We start from the raw sequence: 17723 nt of genomic DNA, 5'->3' as shown, positions 1-17723 counted from the left end.
ACTGTTGTTGCTAGATCTAGTGCAGAGGCTGAATATAGATCTATGGCTGTAGTTACATGTGAACTTATGTGGGTCAAACAAATTCTTGAAGAGTTGAAATTCTGCAAAGTGATGCAAATGAAGTTGTATTGTGATAATCAGGCTGCTCTGCATATTGCTTCAAATCCAGTCTTCCATGAGAGAACCAAGCACATAGAGATTGACTGTCACTTTATTCGAGAGAAGCTACTGTCTAAAGAGATTGTCACTGAATTCATTAATTCCAATGATCAGCCAGCAGATATTTTGACTAAGTCCTTAAGGGGGCCTAGAATTCAGTTTATATGTTCCAAGCTTGATGCATATAATTTATATGCTCCAGCTTGAGGGGGAGTGTTATAATTATGGGTATTATTAGATGTATCTTTAGAGTAGATTTCCCTATTTTATCTTGTTGAAGAAGACAGCAGTGTGTACTGTCTTGTCAAAGCTTGTCAAGCTGTCTCTCTCCTATTTGTATATATATATGTTATTTGAATGAAATAAAACTAAGGAACTGAGGGAAAAGTTTCTCTCCTCACATATTCAAAGCTTTAAGTGTTTATATTTTAATTCTCTTTTAGTCCCTGTAGTTTTAAAAGTGATCTTTTTAATTCCTATAATTTCATGATTCTTACTTTTTTTTATATTTATAGTTTTGAAATTACAAGAACTAAAAGATAAAATGAAAATGTAAATTATAGAATTAAAAAGAATACTTTTAAACTATAAAAAAATTAAAATATAAATTATAAAGATTAAAAAAATCCCTTTTAAATAGAAACTAAAAAGATAATCATGGCTAATTTAACCTATATTTTATAATTGTAAGTTGTGACTTGTCACAAAGCATTCCAAATTTCGCATCCCATTTGCTAAATTCCACCCTCTTAAAATCTTGCGAGTACTCCTAATTGTTCAACCTTCCCTCCACATTTATGGCAGCGGGTTACACTAACACCAACTCCATTTCCAAGTACCGCGATTTATTTTATTTTATTTTCCTCTTTTTCATTTCGTTTTCCGAAAAAAACTCAGACAGCATAGAAGCGAAGCAAAACAAATCAAAACAACTTTCGCATAACGCATTGCATTGCGATTGTTGCAATTGGAAGAAGGAAAAAGAAAAATTTCAGAGACTCACACAACAGACGCCACTGTCAGATCCAAATCGGTTTCCACTCTCAGATCCGAATTCAGTCAAACTGGATCCGCTTGAGTTTCCAAACATGAACCCCTTCTCTTCTCCCTCGCGTTTGAGGTGAGCAATGCAAATCACGCTCTTTCTGTTTTCCCCGAAGAAGCATTGCCCAATGCTCACTTAGAATAACCTCAAATTTTGCGAAATTATTTAGCACCAATCAATTCTTTTTTTGTTCCTTTCATTAAGTTCTACCGAAGACATTGCCAATTGCCATATGCCGGATCCTATACCACTATTGCTTGATAATTATTATTTGTCATTAAGTAGTTTGGCAGGGCACTAGACTGAATGTCCTGTGCCAATATGCTATCTATGTTTAGAATCAGATTATGGCGCTCTTTGGATAAACTTCTTTATAAGCACTTATATAAAGAAAAGAAGTTAAGAGGGTAGAATGAATTAAACTTCTTCTTTAAGTTAAAATTAATTTATGCACCTTTACTTTTGGAGAAGTTAGATGAGAGAAATTCTATTAAAGTTAGAATGCTTAAGTTGATTTTAACTCATGGGAAAAGTTTAATTCATTTTAACTTTTTATTTTCTTTTATTGTAAGTTTTTATGGAAAATTTTATCTAAACAAGGCCTATGTATTTAACTTCCTTATTCTATAACAGTTTAAATACATAAGTTGATTTTAACTTATGGGGGAAGTTTAATTCCTTTTAGCTACTTATTTTCTTCTCCTATAAATGCTTATGGAGAAGTTTATCTCAACAAGACCTGTATATTTAACTTCCTTATCTGATCGTAATTTGTTTCACTGGCGTATCCTTGATGGATTGGGGGAGCACTCTTGTACTAATTTTCTGTTTTGATTGTTCTAAGGTTCTCTTGTCCACCCTTTATGTGATAACTTTTGTTGTTTCTAAAATCACATTATATGAGAAACTTGAAATTACTGTCCTTCTGTGTGGTCACTTACTCGAGCACTATTTTCCTTTCTATAAATCCATGTGTTTCTCTGTCATTCTGTATTCATGATTGAATATTTTCAAAGTACCTTTTCTATGCAAAATCCAATACAGTTAACACCCCCCCCAACAAATAATAAATGTTTATTATATAGTTTAAATATTATCAGTGTCTATTAACAATTAATTCATATCCCTGCATTTAGGGACATGATTCAGGCCATACGTGCTTGCAAAACTGCAGCAGAAGAACGTGCTGTTGTAAGAAAAGAATGTGCTACCATTCACGCCGCAATAGATGAAAATGATCCAGACTATAGGCACTGGAATCTGGCTAAGCTAATGTTCATCCACATGCTTGGCTACCCCACTCATTTTGGTCAAATGGAGTGCCTCAAGTTGATAGCATCTCCTGGATTTCCATAGAAGAGAATGGGTTACCTTGGCCTAATGTTGCTTCTCGATGAAAGACAAGAGGTTCTAATGTTGGTCACCAATTCTTTGAAACAGTGTCCAAATTCATGTCAATGTTTCATTTGTTTTTGTGTTCCTCAATTTTTAGATTCCATTTTACAAATATGCTAGGGAGCTAGCAATATTGATGATGGGAGATGGGTTATAAAAACCTTAGCTAAGTCACAGAGATCTTAATCACACAAATCAATATATAGTGGGACTTGCTCTTTGTGCTTTAGGAAATATTTGTTCAGCTGAAATGGCTCATGATCTTGCACCAGAGGTTGAGAGATTGCTGCATTTTCGAGATCCAAATATTCGGAAGAAGGTAAACTTTTCATAATATTTCATTCCCTTTCATTTGAATATTATCTATTCAGGAATATTGAAACTTGATGCATATATTGGATATGTGGAGTTATACATTGATGAATGCTTTGGAGAACAAGACAGGCAATAAACGCTTTTATGGCTTTATAGTGTCTCCTATACATAACGACAATAATTTGCTCCTACTTAAAGTGATTAATTTTGGAACTTCTCTGCTATTATTCTGCAAGATAATGGCTTTTTGCTTGTTTTTGTTTGTTAAAGAGGTCAAGCAAAAAGCCATATATTCTCTGCTATTTTCTTGTTAAATGTTTGCTTCATGAATTCTAAAGATTTTGTTACTTGTATCTTGTATGAGTCAAGAATTGACTAGAATTTTATGGAAAGCAAAATGTTATGAGACATACTAGTAAAGTTACTTGCTTCCATCTTTGTGTGATTTCTAACTTTTACATTTTCACATATAAATTTCCTGGATAGACTGTAAAGAGAATCAAAGGACAATTTGAATCTACCCAACCATTCCCAGAAGGAAAAGAATGGGAAGACATACACTGACATAAATTTAAGTTTCAAGTCACCAAATAAAGATAAAATTTGCCAAGTCAAATGAAAATTTCTTTTTGTTTTGTTCAGCTAGCACATACGGGATCTTCTGATCTGACTCCACCCCATCTCTACCTCCTTAATACTCCCTCGATCTTCACGTTGGTAATTTTTGTTCTCCCCCCACAGGGATCCCTGACATTGTAAAATATATAGTAAGTTGTCAAAAAATAAAAAATGTTTTACAAATTTAAGTTTCTTTTAGAAAATTTAAAATTGTAACACATAAATGAATATATTATACTATATTATATTACGGAAAGAATTAAAAATTCATTTATATATGCATTTGTGTGTATATAAAATTAAGGCAATTTTGTCATTTTCATTATACGAGGACCGCACAGAGCGGACAGTATGATCCCTTTCCCCTTCCTTGAATCTACTTTGAAGGGTTTTTGGTTCTTGTCTCCATCGTTGCACAAAAAGATCTCTAAACTTGTGGCTTCGAGGGTCTCTGTTAGGATCCCAAAATAGTGGAAAAAATTGCCATTGCTGATCAGGTTCAAGGAATACTTTGTTTGCTCAGTACAAATTTTCAAACATATTTTGTTTTTCAGGGAGTAATTTCAATGTACTTCAACTATGACGCTTTATGTTAGAATGACCAACTAAGGAGTATAATAAACTCTTTCATTCTATATGGTTAATGATAATACTTACCACATGGAGCCCTGTGCTACAGTTTTTTGACATTATGAAAGTAATTTTCGGAGTTGCACCACCCACCTATTGAGGATAGGATGACCGAAACTCACTTAAGGTGGTTTGGTCTTATGAGAATAAAGTCAACAGAGGCTCCAATGAGAAAAATGGATCAAATGGAAGATGGTCCAATTAAAAGGAGTAGAGAAAGACATTGAAAACTTTAAGAGAAACCATTAATAAATTCCTTGGTCTAAATGATTATACTAAAAATTTGGGTTGATAGAGCTCAATAGCGTCAATTGATTCATTTAGCTGACCTCAACTAATGAGGGACTACTGAGAGCTTGGTTGTTACTGTATATTTATTTATGATCATATAATACCAAAAATAGTTTGAGTTATGAGATTGATCATGAAAGGTTAGTTGGTTGTGGATATCACTTTTTTTATTCATGTGCAGAGTTTGTTCAATGTTTTTTTAGATGCTTCTACTATTTTTGTTATTTCGAGTGGAAGTCTGCCTCCTATTTGCTTAATGATTCTAGCCATGTTGTAATTTAGTGTTGAGTACTTGAGTTATTCGTAAAACCTTTCCCATTTAACTTTTTTAATTGTTATTGTTCATTCTGATAAGCTGACTATACTTACTGTTATATAGGCAGCATTGTGCTCTGCAAGAATCATAAAGAAAGTTCCAGACTTGGCAGAAAATTTTGTCAATCCTGCTACTGCCTTACTAAGGGAGAAGCACCATGGAGTTTTGATTACTGGGGTTCAGCTTTGTACAGAGCTGTGCAAAATTAGCTCAGAAGCTCTTGAACATGTTAGAAAGGTGCTTTTCCATCTTTCTTATAATTATTTTCTCTTTAGCATAGTGTATTTTCCTAGCACCAACTAGTGATATTGACTAAAGTAATTTTATCTGCTATAAACTTGTCACAAGAAAATCATTCGGTGCTGCAGTATCTAAAATTCTAAATGAATACACTCATGCAGTCTTGTTGCTGTTAGTTAAAACAAACATTAATTTTGGAATTTACTTATTGATAATTGTTACAAGAATATTAAGGTCTGTCTGGTTTGAGAAAACATTTTCTGTTCTCACTTTAGTTACAAAAATATCACCTTTTTGCTTTGTTTCCTGTTTTTAAATAGTAAAAGCAATAAAAAGTTTTACTATTTCCTATACAGATCTTTGAAAACAAAACAAAATGAAAATAAAGTGTAATTTTTTTAATTAAAAGAATAGTAAGCAAATTCTCAAAGCAAACAGGTTCTTATGAACCTATTTTTTTGGAATCTTTGATTTCTTAATTATATTTTGAAACTGCCTTGCAAACCAAAAACTGAAACAGGCTTTAATATAATTTTCAATAGAGGGTGAGCCCTGGCTAGGCATGGCAATTCTTCCCGCAACTCGGGGATCCCCATGGGGACTGTCCCATTCGGGGTCCTGCGGTTCGGGAAAAATTTCCCACGGGGACGGGGATGGGGATGAAAAATACCCTGCAGCTAATTCGGGGATGGGGAATGGGGACTATGCTCCCTGCCCCGCAGGGTCCCCATACCCTCGCGTATATAGAATTTTACTTATATACCCTCATAACTTATAATATGTATAACATAAATATAAGGGTTAATATAGTATTTTACTAGTAAAAAAATACAAAATAAAATTATCACATATATAAGTAATATTTCACAAGTCACAAAGACACAAACATTACCCAAACCCTAAAATGCCGCATCAAATATTCAGACGTTCCTTGACTTCCTTCTTCACCTTTGTTCCTTTTTCACTTCTTCACCGTTCGTTTCACCGTTTCACACTATCTTCATCCTCTTCACTTCTTCGCTTCACCGTTCATTTTACCGTTCCTTCTTCATTGTTCGTTTCAGCCGTGAACTCGTGGAAGCCTTCGTTGCACATTTTTTTTCTTTGAGTTGCACCGTGCATTTCTGGGTTTCGCAACTTCGAATTGTTCTTCCTCTGTTGTATGTTCTTCCTCTGTTTTATTTATTTATTTATTTCTGTTGTATTTTCAATTCTTTGTTCTGTTGCTAGATTATTGTGATGTTTTGATTTGGCTAATTCATTGAGTTTAAAATTTGTAATCTAGCAATAAGAGTCAGATTTGTGCATTTACAATTTTACATGACTCATATTTGTAAGAACATGGGTGAAATAGAAGAGGTGTAAGAACAAATGAATGTCGATATGGAGGCCTTGAAGGATCAAATGGCTTCCATGATGGAAGCCATGTTAAGCATGAAGAGAATGATGGACCCAGGGCTTTCTTCTAATGCTCTTTTAAAAATGAAATGCGAATGTCCCAAATCTCATTTTGTGGTTATGAGAAATTCTATCAGCATGCCTTCATTCCCTAGTAGTCACATTATTTTTCTTCAAAAATATATGTTGTGCTGATCGGTTTGGCGGTTTTGTTTCTTTGCTAAACATGTTCGCGTTTTAGTTAAAAACTTTCAAGACTATTACAGTCTTCTTTACCTTCTAGAGACAATTAAATCCATTGGCATGTAGAGACAATCATGGTCATCTGTCACTTTTCGAAGACTTCAATGTCTTCGACCAAGACTATTACCATCTTTTTTTCCTTCCAGAGATAATCAAGTCCGTTGACATGCGGAGATAATCATGGTCATCCGCTTTCGTTGTTTTCAAGATTATTACAGTCGTCTTTGTCTTCCAGAGACAATCAAGTTCGTTGGCATGCGGAGACAATCATGGTCATCCGCTTTCGTTGTTTTCAAGACTATTCCAGTCTTCTTTGCCTTCCAGAGACAATCAAGTCCGTTGGCATGCGGAATCCGCTTTTGTTGTTTTCAAGACTATTCCAGTCTTCTTTGCCTTCCAAAGACAATCAAGTCCGTTGGCATGCGGAGACAATCATGATCATCCGTTTTCGTTGTTTTCAAGACTATTCCAGTCTTCTTTGCCTTCCAAAGACAATCAAGTCTGTTGGCATGCGGAGACTATCAATGTCTTCCGCTCTTTATCTTTTCAAAGACCATCTGAGTCTTTCGTCGAGACTTCAATGTCTCCCTTACTTTGCAAGACTTCAAGGCCTTTTGTTGATATACCTAATGCATCTTATGCTCTTTCTGTTGACAGGTTTCACTAATTGGGTTCCTGCTAGTGGCCAGTCGGATGGTGAGATCACTAGAATTAAATTAATGTCTTTATCTTTACTTTTCTTTTATTTCCAATAAAAGATAAGTAAATAGGGGCAACTGTCATGCCCTAATTTCGTCTAGGGACAATCATTTGCCAACATTTGAATTCTTGCCAACTGAATTGAGCTGCTTAACACTAATTGCCACACAATCCGCAAGGTTTCGTGACGTTTCAGAATGAAATGTGCAAAATATTCAAAAGAGTGGCAAAATGGTCACTTTTGGGGCATTTTTCAGCCCTTGGGCCCATTAGGAAGCTTAGGGCTGAAGTAACCAGCTCGCCTGGGTGAGCTGCTGTACAACCTCCACCCCTCATTTCCTATAAATAGGCGTGAGGGGGCTGAGGAGAAGGGTCCAACATCATATGTTGAGAGGTTTTCACTTAAATTAGTGAAAAGAAGGAGAAAGAAGAAGAAAAATCAAGGTCGAGGCGCTTCCGTAACATTTTCGTGACCAATTTCGTGATCGTTCTTCATCGTTCTTTGTTCTTTGACCGGTTAGTTTTTATTTTTGAAGTTGTGAATTCATTCTATGCACCCTTAGGGATTCATCCTTGCTTTACATGTCTTCATCTTCATTCTTTGACCATCGGTGGTCTTTTTCTTTGTTTAAAGCGAGTTTTGACCGATTAATTATGCCATAATCTCACATAATCACTGTTAAAATGAATTTCAACCGATCATTTGTGTTGTAATCTCGTTTAATCACTGTTAAGATAAATTGAACAATGTCTGAACAATGTGCAGACAATGCCTGAACATTGAACTCTTTGAAAATGTAAAAGACAGAAGACATTGAAGTCTTGTAAATGTAAAAGACTGAAGACATTGAAGACTTGTCAATGTAAAAGACTGAAGACATTGAAGTCTTTGAGATATAAAAGACAGATGACATTGAAGTCTTGTAAAAAAAGTAAAAGACATAAGACATTGAAGTCTTGTAAATGTAAAAGACTGAAGACATTAAAGTCTTTGAAATGTAAAAGACTGAAGACATTGAAGTCTTTTAAATGTAAAAGACTGAAGACATTGAAGTCTTTGAAAGTGTAAAAAGACTAAAGATATTGAAGTCTTGTAACTATAACAGACTGAAGACATTGAAGTCTTTGAAATGTAAAATACTGAAGACATTGAAGTCTTTGAAATTGTAAAAAGACTGAAGACATTGAAGTTTTGAAAATGTAATAGACTGAAAACATTGAAGTCTTGTAAAAAAAGTAAAAGACAGAAGACATTGACGTCTTTGAAAACTTTCACTAAATGCGAACACGCTTGGTAAAGAAATCAAACCCCCAAACTGTAAAAGCAAAAGGACATTGACATTGAAATATCAAAAGCATCAAGCAAAAGACGACATAGTCTTGTAAAACATAAGACTGGAGATATTGAAGTCTTTGTAAAAGACTGAAGACATTGTAGTCTTTAAAATATAAAAGACTGAAGACATTGAAGTCTTGTCAATGTAAAAGACTGAAGACATTAAAGTCTTTGAGATGTAAAACACAGAGGACATTGAAGTCTTGGAAAAAAAATAAAAGGCAGAAGACATTGAAGTCTTGTAAATGTAAAAGACTGAAGACATTGAAGTCTTTGAAATGTAAAAGACATAAGACATTGAAGTCTTATAAATGTAAAAGACTGAAGACATTGAAGTCTTTGAAAATGTAAAAACTGAAGACATTGAAGTCTTTAAAAATGTAAAAAGACTGAAAACATTGAAGTCTTGTGGGGAGATAATGAATTCTATGACTTCATGGAAGGTGGGCTGGGGGGACAAGTTTAAATTTTGGGAGGACAGGTGGTTGGGGGGAAAGGACACGCTTTTCACAAAATACCCTAGGTTGTATAGTATTTCTACTCAATAACATCAATGCATACAGCACATGGGGGCCTTCAAAGAAGCTGGTTGGGAATGAGATTTTAGGTGGAGAAGACCATTGTTTGATAATGAAATAGAGATGGCGGTCTCATTCTTACCGAATGTTACACAAAGTACAATACAGGCTTACAAAGGAGATCAGTGGGAGTGGAAGGCAGACCCGAGTGGACAATATACGGTGAAATCTGCCTATTTTGTGTTGTGGGAGGAATTATCGGAACAACAACAGGATGGAGCGTTTGAAGAGCTGTGGAAACTCAACCTGCCGCCAAAATTTGTTATATTTGCATGAAGGTTAATTAGGGACCGATTACCAACCAGAGTAAACTTGCAGAGGAGACAGATTCAGGTTGGAGAGTTAACATGCCCATTCTACAAAGGTGAGGAGGAAAGTGCAGGCCACCTATTCTTTCAGTGTGGTAAAGATAATTTCAGTATGGTGGGAGTCTTTGTCTTGGGTGGGTTTGTCGGGTGTTTTCCCAAACCACCCAAGGCAACACTTTATCCAACACATATATGGAGTGATAGAGGGAATGAGGTCTAGCAGATGGAAATGGTAGTGGTTGGCATTGACATGGACCATTTGGTAACAAAGAAACAATATTATATTTCAAATGGTACATTCGATGCTAACAGAATCTTAGACAATGCAGTTTTCTTATTATGGACGTGGCTCACAAATTTGGAGAAGGATTTCAATATGCATTTTAATTACTGGTCCTCCAACATCAGAGAAGAATTTCTCAATAGAAGAGGATAGACTATTAGAGCAAATTATGTAAAATGATAAATTATACCAGATTTGGGTTCCAAGAATAGACCTAATGTCTTGGGACTAATCTGACATGTAGTTTGTAATTCTAGTACCACTGGTACTCAATTAATAGAATATTATTTTTGCAGAAAAAAAAAACATTGAAGTCTTGTAAATATAACAGACTGAAAACATTAAAGTCTTTGAAATGTAAAACACTAAAGACATTGAAGTCTTTGAAAATGTAAAAAGACTGAAGACATTGAAGTCTTGAAAATGTAAAAGACTGAAGACGTTGAAGTCTTGTAAAAAAAGTAAAAGACAGAAGATATTGAAGTCTTTGGAAACTTTCACTAAATGCGAATACGCTTGGTAAAGAAATCAAACCCCCAAACTGAAAAAGCAAAAGGACATTGACATTGAAATATCGAAAGCATCAAGCAAAAGACGACGTAGTCTTGTAAAAAATAAAACTGGAGATATTGAAGTCTTTGTAAAAAACTAAAGACATTGAAGTCTTTGTAAAAGACTAAAGATATTGAAGTCTTTAAAATGTAAAAGACAGAAGACATTGAAGTCTTGTAAATGTAAAAGACTAAAGACATTAAAGTCTTGTAAATGTAAAAGATTAAAGACATTGAAGTGTTTGAAATGTAAAAGACAGAAGACATTGCAGCAAAAGTAACTTGGATTCTGTCTCTTCTTTTTGAACTTCAAGTTACTCATTCCACTCCAATCATTCTATGTGACAATACCAACATTGTCTCTTTGGCTCATAACCTTGTTTTTCATTCTAGAATCAAGCACATGGAGTTGGATTTATTTTTTGTCGGAGAGAAAGTTCTAACTAAACAACATAATGTTGTTCATGTTCCTACAATGGATCAAGTGGTTGATATCTTGACCAAGGCTTTATCTCCTTCTACATTTCTTTTGTTCAGGTCCAAGATCAGAATAGTTGAAATACATTCTTCCAATCCCTCATGAGCTTGCGGGGGAGTATAAGAGTATTCATTACTCGATGTGTATTTTTTGTTTTGACTATTATTCTAACTACTCTAGTTAGTAGTTGGTTAGTTACAGTTAGTTGTTTAATCTATTAACTCTAGTTAGTTGACAATTATGATAATTGGTCATTATCCAACTATATAATTATCTTTGTAATCTGATGTTAGTCGAGTTGAATAATATCATATTTCTCAATCTCAGTTTTCTCTCTTCTCTCATATTCTAATATTACAAAACAAGTATTCTGTCTTACCACACCTAACTATACAAGTATTCTTCTAGTCACTTTTGGCACACCCTTAGACTCCTCCTAAATCTAGGAACACCCAAGTATTGTTTAACACTAAGTCACTCAATGATTTTACAAACAAAAGTTTGAATAAAAACAACGATTCAACAACACTCAAAGAGTGAATAAACAATTTAAGCTCGAATACAAATAATTTTACTTAACAAAGAATTGACAATATAATCTCAAGTGTATCGTCTAGTGATTTCACAGAGTTTCGCTTCAGAGATTTTGCTCGTTTCTTTAATGATTCTTCTCTTTCCTACTTTTGATTAGAGACTATCTTTTATAGATTTCAGTGAAGGATCCATTACAGGATTAGCACTGAGTCTTGATATGACTGTCGTCTCACATTTGTAGGCGAGGTAACGTGGCATGCTCTGATTGGAGAGGAAAGGAATAATAGTACAGACAACAGCATGTGCTCCTCTTCTGCGCCGAAAGCGACCTTTGGAAGAATATTATGTAAATATCTTTTATTCTCTTCTATTATGACATTTCCTTAAATTCAAATGTTAACAATTCAAATAAAGAGAGACAAAACTGAGTTTCGTAAAGTGAGATCATGCATTTCCCTTTGTGGCTAACATTGTCTTTTCGTACTCGGTTGGATGTCATTTTTAAGAGTAGAAAATAAGTATATAAGTGATATATATTAAGTGAATGCGAGTAATAAGCAACTCATTGTATAGACATTGATTTTCGCAATAAATGGATGCGATTGATTTTACAATGCATTGGACACTGGATATATCTTGGCAAAACTTTTTCCACCTTAAGTACGGATGTGACTTACTAGAGCTGTAGATGTTGATATAATAACGATTAAGCTCTTTTACAAAGATGGTCCCGTGCACTTAACAACAACTAATTAGTTTATCAACAATTTTTACTTTTGTAAACATCAAAATTAAGTTGTGGTAGGTCATCCAGTTTAGTGGATCATCAAGACCCAACAATTGCTTTAGAGAGGCCAATTCTGTGACCATTGTCTTTGCTAACCATGCAAAGTCTTTTGTGTTAGGTTGTATTTTGTTTGAGGTGCCTCCCTCTTGTGTTCCTTTGATGCTTCTGGCAGATGTGTCAGACGTTGTTTTTGCTAGGTAAACCTTTTATGACCAAGTGATCTAGAATTCGTCCTTGCTGCCCCCATTTTTATTATAAAAAAAAGTTGAATTTCAGCACAAAGTAGGTAGGCTTATGCATTATTTGCACTTGAAGCTTTGGGATAGTTAGTTCATGACATAACGAGCCAATAACCAATTACATCTATTTTTCTCTCACATGGTATTAGAGTGGTACCATCCTCTGTCACATGTCCCATTTGCATTGGGTTCCCAAAAATTTGGAACTCTAATTTTGTCACCTCTTCCCTTGAGTGTCTTCTTTCCAGCATGACTATCACCACATTTTCCCATGACTATCATTCTAGTGGTGACGACTTCTTTCCCACCGATGATCATTTTGGTGGCAACTCTTCCCACAATGAATCATATTAGTGGTGACTTCTTTTCCGTCAACAATCATTTCAATGGTGACTTATGTCGATTATGAATCAACCTTTTTCCTAGGTGCACTGGCCTTGTCTTTGTCCAGATGCTCTGATCTCATCTCTGTCCCAAAAGCAGTTGTCAGACTTAGTTTCAAGTTTAAATATATTTGGGTCTCCAATATTATTCATCTCTGTCCCAGAAGCAGTTGTCAGACTTAGTTTCAAGTTTGAATATATTTAGGTCTCCAATATTATTCGTTTGAAGCTTCTAAATGCGTTTTTGAGGTCGAACCTTGCTTTGCTTTGCGTGATTGCTTGCCAACAAATTTCTTTCAAGCTGATGATCATTCCAGTTATGTGGTGAAGTTATCTTTCTATCAATTCTCTTAGGCTTCTCATCATTGAGTTGCCTTTCAAACTATTGTTTTGGTGGAGCTCAATTTTTATTCTTCCTATTTATTTGTGAGGAAATGAATTGTTTTCTTTCTCACAAGCTGAAAGCTTAGTAAGCTTTAGCTTGAGGGGAGTGATAGAAAATCTTAGAACTCTGTAATGATATCATTTTTATATCTTAGAATATTTAGAGTATCCAAGATAATCTCTTAGGATTTATTCTTCTTTTATATTTTATGATATGTTATCTTATTTAATTAGGATCTTTGTAATTATAGGCATATCGTATGATGTAAATAGGAATGTTATCTCCTGTATTTATTTGTATTTATTGCATCGAGTCTATATAAAACGGACTTTGCTATGTAGTTCAAACAAACGGTTTCAGAATCTCTTGCATTTGTTTTCCTCTCCTTCAACGGTTGAATTTCAGCACAAAGTAGTTAGGCTTGTGCATTATATGCGCTTGAAGCTTTGCGACAGTTTGCTCATGACATATGAGCCAATAATCAATTGCCCTTTGTGTCTTTTCCTTTCTTTGTGAAAGAGATTAGCATAGTTTAACAATGAATTGGCTATTGATGTGTCTAAACAATCTACTTGTAATGTATATTGTAGCATCTAGCAAAATCTACAAAATCAATCTTCCATTACATTCTTTTATTGATTTTTTTAAGATGTCTTTTATCCTTAATTTGTTTCATGGGAGCAGGTGACCGAGTTAGATGCTGTTGATGTTGTAGAGGTTGCTCTAAAACACCATGCATCAGATCTTACCACGAAACAATGGCTTTGGTTGCCCTATTAAAGCTGTCTTCACGGTTCCCTTCTTGTTCAGAGTATGATATGCTTTTATTATTTGTTTCTACTTATCTATTGCATTAAACCTTAAAATGTATTTATTTCTTTTTCCTGCCTTTGCTTTTTGAGGAATGCAATATTCTAGTATAACCCAGCATATCCAGCTCACAATAGTCTAAAACACTAATGGCGTGTTCCATCCCTTGTCCATGTGTATTCATCTCTAACAAATCATGTGATTTTTTTCATCCATGTCTCTTCCCTCTTCACACCCCAAATACTTGTGTACGTATGACAACCTCATATCCTTCTTGTATTTGTACATTTGACTTGAAGGCATTCTCTTTTCATTCAATATGTAGGAGAATCAGGGAAATAATCGTTCAGTGCAAAGGGAACCTTGTGTTGGAGTTGCAGCAAAGATCCATAGAATTCAATTTGATTATTGCAAAGCATCAAAATATCAGGTGAGGTTAACCGATTTGCATATTATATTATATCAAAAGCTTAAATACTGTCTTAAGAGGAATCCCAAAAGAGAAAATATTCATTATCTTGCAGGCATACACTTGTAGAGAGGATGCCAGTTTTGGATGAGGCAACTTTCCTTGCTAGGAGGGCTGGATCTTTACCAGATGTAGCTTTAACATCGACAGGACCTTCAGTTGGTCTTCCAAATGGAGCTGGCAAACCTGTGGCTCCTATTGTAGATCTTCTTGATATAAATTCAGATGATGCCCCTGTACCAACCTCTTCTGGTGGCGATCTTCTTCAGGACCTTCTTGGTGTTGATCTGTCACTGGCATCACAACAGTCTGGTTAGTGTTTGTGGTGTATCTTATAATTACCTCAATGGTTGTATAAATGAGTTTTTTGTATATCATGATTTCCATTGTTGTTTATTCAAAAGGTAAGTAGATCTATTTTTGAAGATCGATTTTATTTTTTGAACCATGTAGTCTATGGCTAAATCAATACAGATTTGATAGATTTTTTAGACAGAAAAAAATCTTTTTTGGCAAGAGCAGAAGAGTAAAGATTAAAGAAAGATGATAAGACATCTTTACAAGAGAATTACAAAAGAAAACTCCTAGAACCTAAGATATTGACTCATGTAACAGGGTGTGCCAATCTCTTTGCATGTTTAACAAAGAAAAGAGACCGTGAGCAGCACATCATAGGAAAGATAAAAATACCTATCCCAAATGTTGTCTACATCAGAGCACTGTCTGAGAATCTTAGCTTTACAAAAGCCAAAAGAAACTAGCAGTTGTAGATTTTACAAAATTTACATTGTGACTGTTCAGTGTTAGAAATATTACAAAAAAATTATTTTGTGGGTTTAGTTATATACTTATATTATTTAGAAGTAATTTGTGAAGTACAAATTGAAATGTGCAAGTGAGCTTGCTTTTTCATTGGAAAGATCAAGATACAGCAGCATATAGACACATGCATTTTTCATTCTTATCCTGGATTTTTCCGTGGAAGTAGCATGCTAACTCATTTACTTTCCTTTTCGTCGAATAGTTCAATCTAAAATATTCATATTATGTTTGACGTATGCATTTTTAGGCGCTAGTCAACCTTCAAGAAATGGCACAGATGTTCTTTTGGATCTATTATCTATTGGATCAGTTTCTGCATCTATTGAATCACCTGTACAAAGAAACTCATCTACAATAGACATATTGTCCCCCAAACCAAGTAAACAGGCACCACTTTCACCATTAGATGATCTATCATCACTTTCACTTTCTTCAAGAGCAACAGAAAACGCTGGAGCTGCTCCCACGATGGATTTATTAGATGGATTTTCCCCCAGCCCACCAACAGAAGGTAAAATTTGTCTAGCAAGCATTTGATTTATACCTTGTCTAAGTACTAATTCTCTACTCTTTTCTTGTCTTGAATAGAAAACAATGAACTGGTTTATCCATCTATAACTGCATTTGAGAGTAGCTCCTTGAGGTTGGTGTTCAATTTCTCAAAACAGCCTGGAAACTCGCAAACAACCAATATTCAGGCCACCTTTACAAATTTGACCATAAATCTATATACAGATTTTGTTTTTCAGGCAGCAGTCCCAAAGGTATGCTACTTAGTATGCTGTTGAGTGACAGCTTTCTAATTGTACTTCTAAGATCATCATAATTCGGGTGTTAAACATATAAGTTTTGTCTACTGCTTTCAACAGTATCATGATCTTAATTATTATTGTATTAGCTTAAGGCTCTCCATGCTTTCTGATTGCTATCGAAAAATGTCTTCATTCCTTTGTTTGACACGTAACTGTAAGAACTTCACTACATAAAGAAACCAGAGCTTGAGGCTGTTACTTCTTTTAAGGGAAGAGTTCTTGTAAATAGCAATAAAATGTGTCTGTGGCTGTCAGTAATTGAATAAATTCCTCTATATTTGTGCATGTATTTAGTTTTTTTTACTTTTGTATGCTAAAAATCTACATTTTGCAAATCATGGTTATCTTATTTATCATCTACTTCTTATTTATTTTGGTTTTTTAATTTTCGGTTTCTGCAGTTGCACTTAGACCCAGCTAGCGGCAATACTCTCCCTACTAGTGGAAAGGGGTCCATCACACAAAATATGAAAGTTACTAATAGCCAACATGGAAAGGTAAATTTTGTGCTCTACCATGTGCCTTATGATTTTATGTACTAGTGATTCTTAGAAAAGACGTGACGGCTGGCAATTATTCTATTTCAGAAATCTCTTGTCATGCGCATAAAGATAGCATACAAGATAAATGGCAAAGAGACACAGGAAGAAGGACAAATTAATAATTTTCCTCGTGATTTATGCGGCCAGTTGGTCAGTGGTCTATCTAGTTATGCACGAAGCCCTATATATTTTCCGCACTTTATAATCGCTTGTTCAATATTCATGATCCAATCTTTCACATGAGGTCTCAGTATGGTTAATGCATTTAACCGGGCCACTTTTTGGAACAAAGTTGTCTATTTGGCGGCTTCACATCTTCACTATAGAATTTTCCCCCTTAGGTTGTTTATGTAACCATTAGTACAAAATATTCCTGTATAAAAATGTTGAAACCAATTTTTTCTTTTCGAGGCACAAAGTATTGTATTACGCTGAGTTCTTTCTGTGCTTACTATATTCTCTAAAGGTAGTCTGTTGGTCAATGTGTTTCAGGTTCTAAGTGTTGCATGCAGTTTGATATCTCTCATACCTATTTTAGGTACTAGTCATATCTGTTTATCTATCTATTGTAATATATAAAAGATAAAACACGGGTCTAGTATAAAAGTCGAAGTGTGGATTGTGGTGTTAACATCTCAATTATTAATTTAGATTATTTTAAAGTTGAAATGTGGATTGTGGTGTTGATATGTAATATTACTTATAAGACGAACATCCTTAAAACCTTTTGTCCCCAAAATTGTACATCTTATAACACTACATATTAACACTGCTAGAAATGAATTTAATAGCTTTATGAAATTTAGATGTGATCACAATATATCTCTAACAACATCTTCACTGCGTACAAGCTTGATCTTTGATTGCCAACAAAATTTGATCAAGTTTTACCATGTTTTTTATCATTTGGTTTAGTAGAGTATTTTTTTCATTACTTAAACGATTAACTTATACCTGATCCAACAATTTTTCACTGACTTCATAGTTATGAAAATCATAAATTACATAAAGTTTCCAACCAATGCCTTTCACAAGCCTCCCTTTTAATTTAAATGGA

At 34.5% G+C, this 17723-nt stretch overlaps 1 pseudogene across 1 annotated transcript; it reads left to right on the top strand.

Annotated features, from left to right (window-relative positions):
• Window positions 1–863: 863 nt before the first annotated feature.
• Window positions 864–17177, top strand: LOC114397056 (annotated as a pseudogene). Its single transcript, XR_003663338.1, has 12 exons — window positions 864–1279; window positions 2341–2643; window positions 2777–2918; window positions 4833–5006; window positions 7308–7346; window positions 13896–14022; window positions 14347–14451; window positions 14546–14802; window positions 15560–15823; window positions 15901–16076; window positions 16517–16621; window positions 16712–17177. The product of XR_003663338.1 is annotated as an AP-1 complex subunit gamma-2-like (transcript).
• The last annotated feature ends 546 nt before the right edge of the window (window positions 17178–17723 follow it).

This window comes from Glycine soja, chromosome 18 (assembly GCF_004193775.1).
Source record: "Glycine soja cultivar W05 chromosome 18, ASM419377v2, whole genome shotgun sequence".
NCBI classification, from domain to species: Eukaryota; Viridiplantae; Streptophyta; class Magnoliopsida; order Fabales; family Fabaceae; genus Glycine; species Glycine soja.
Note: the sequence above shows the minus strand (reverse complement) of the source record. Positions and strands in the feature narration are given on the sequence as shown.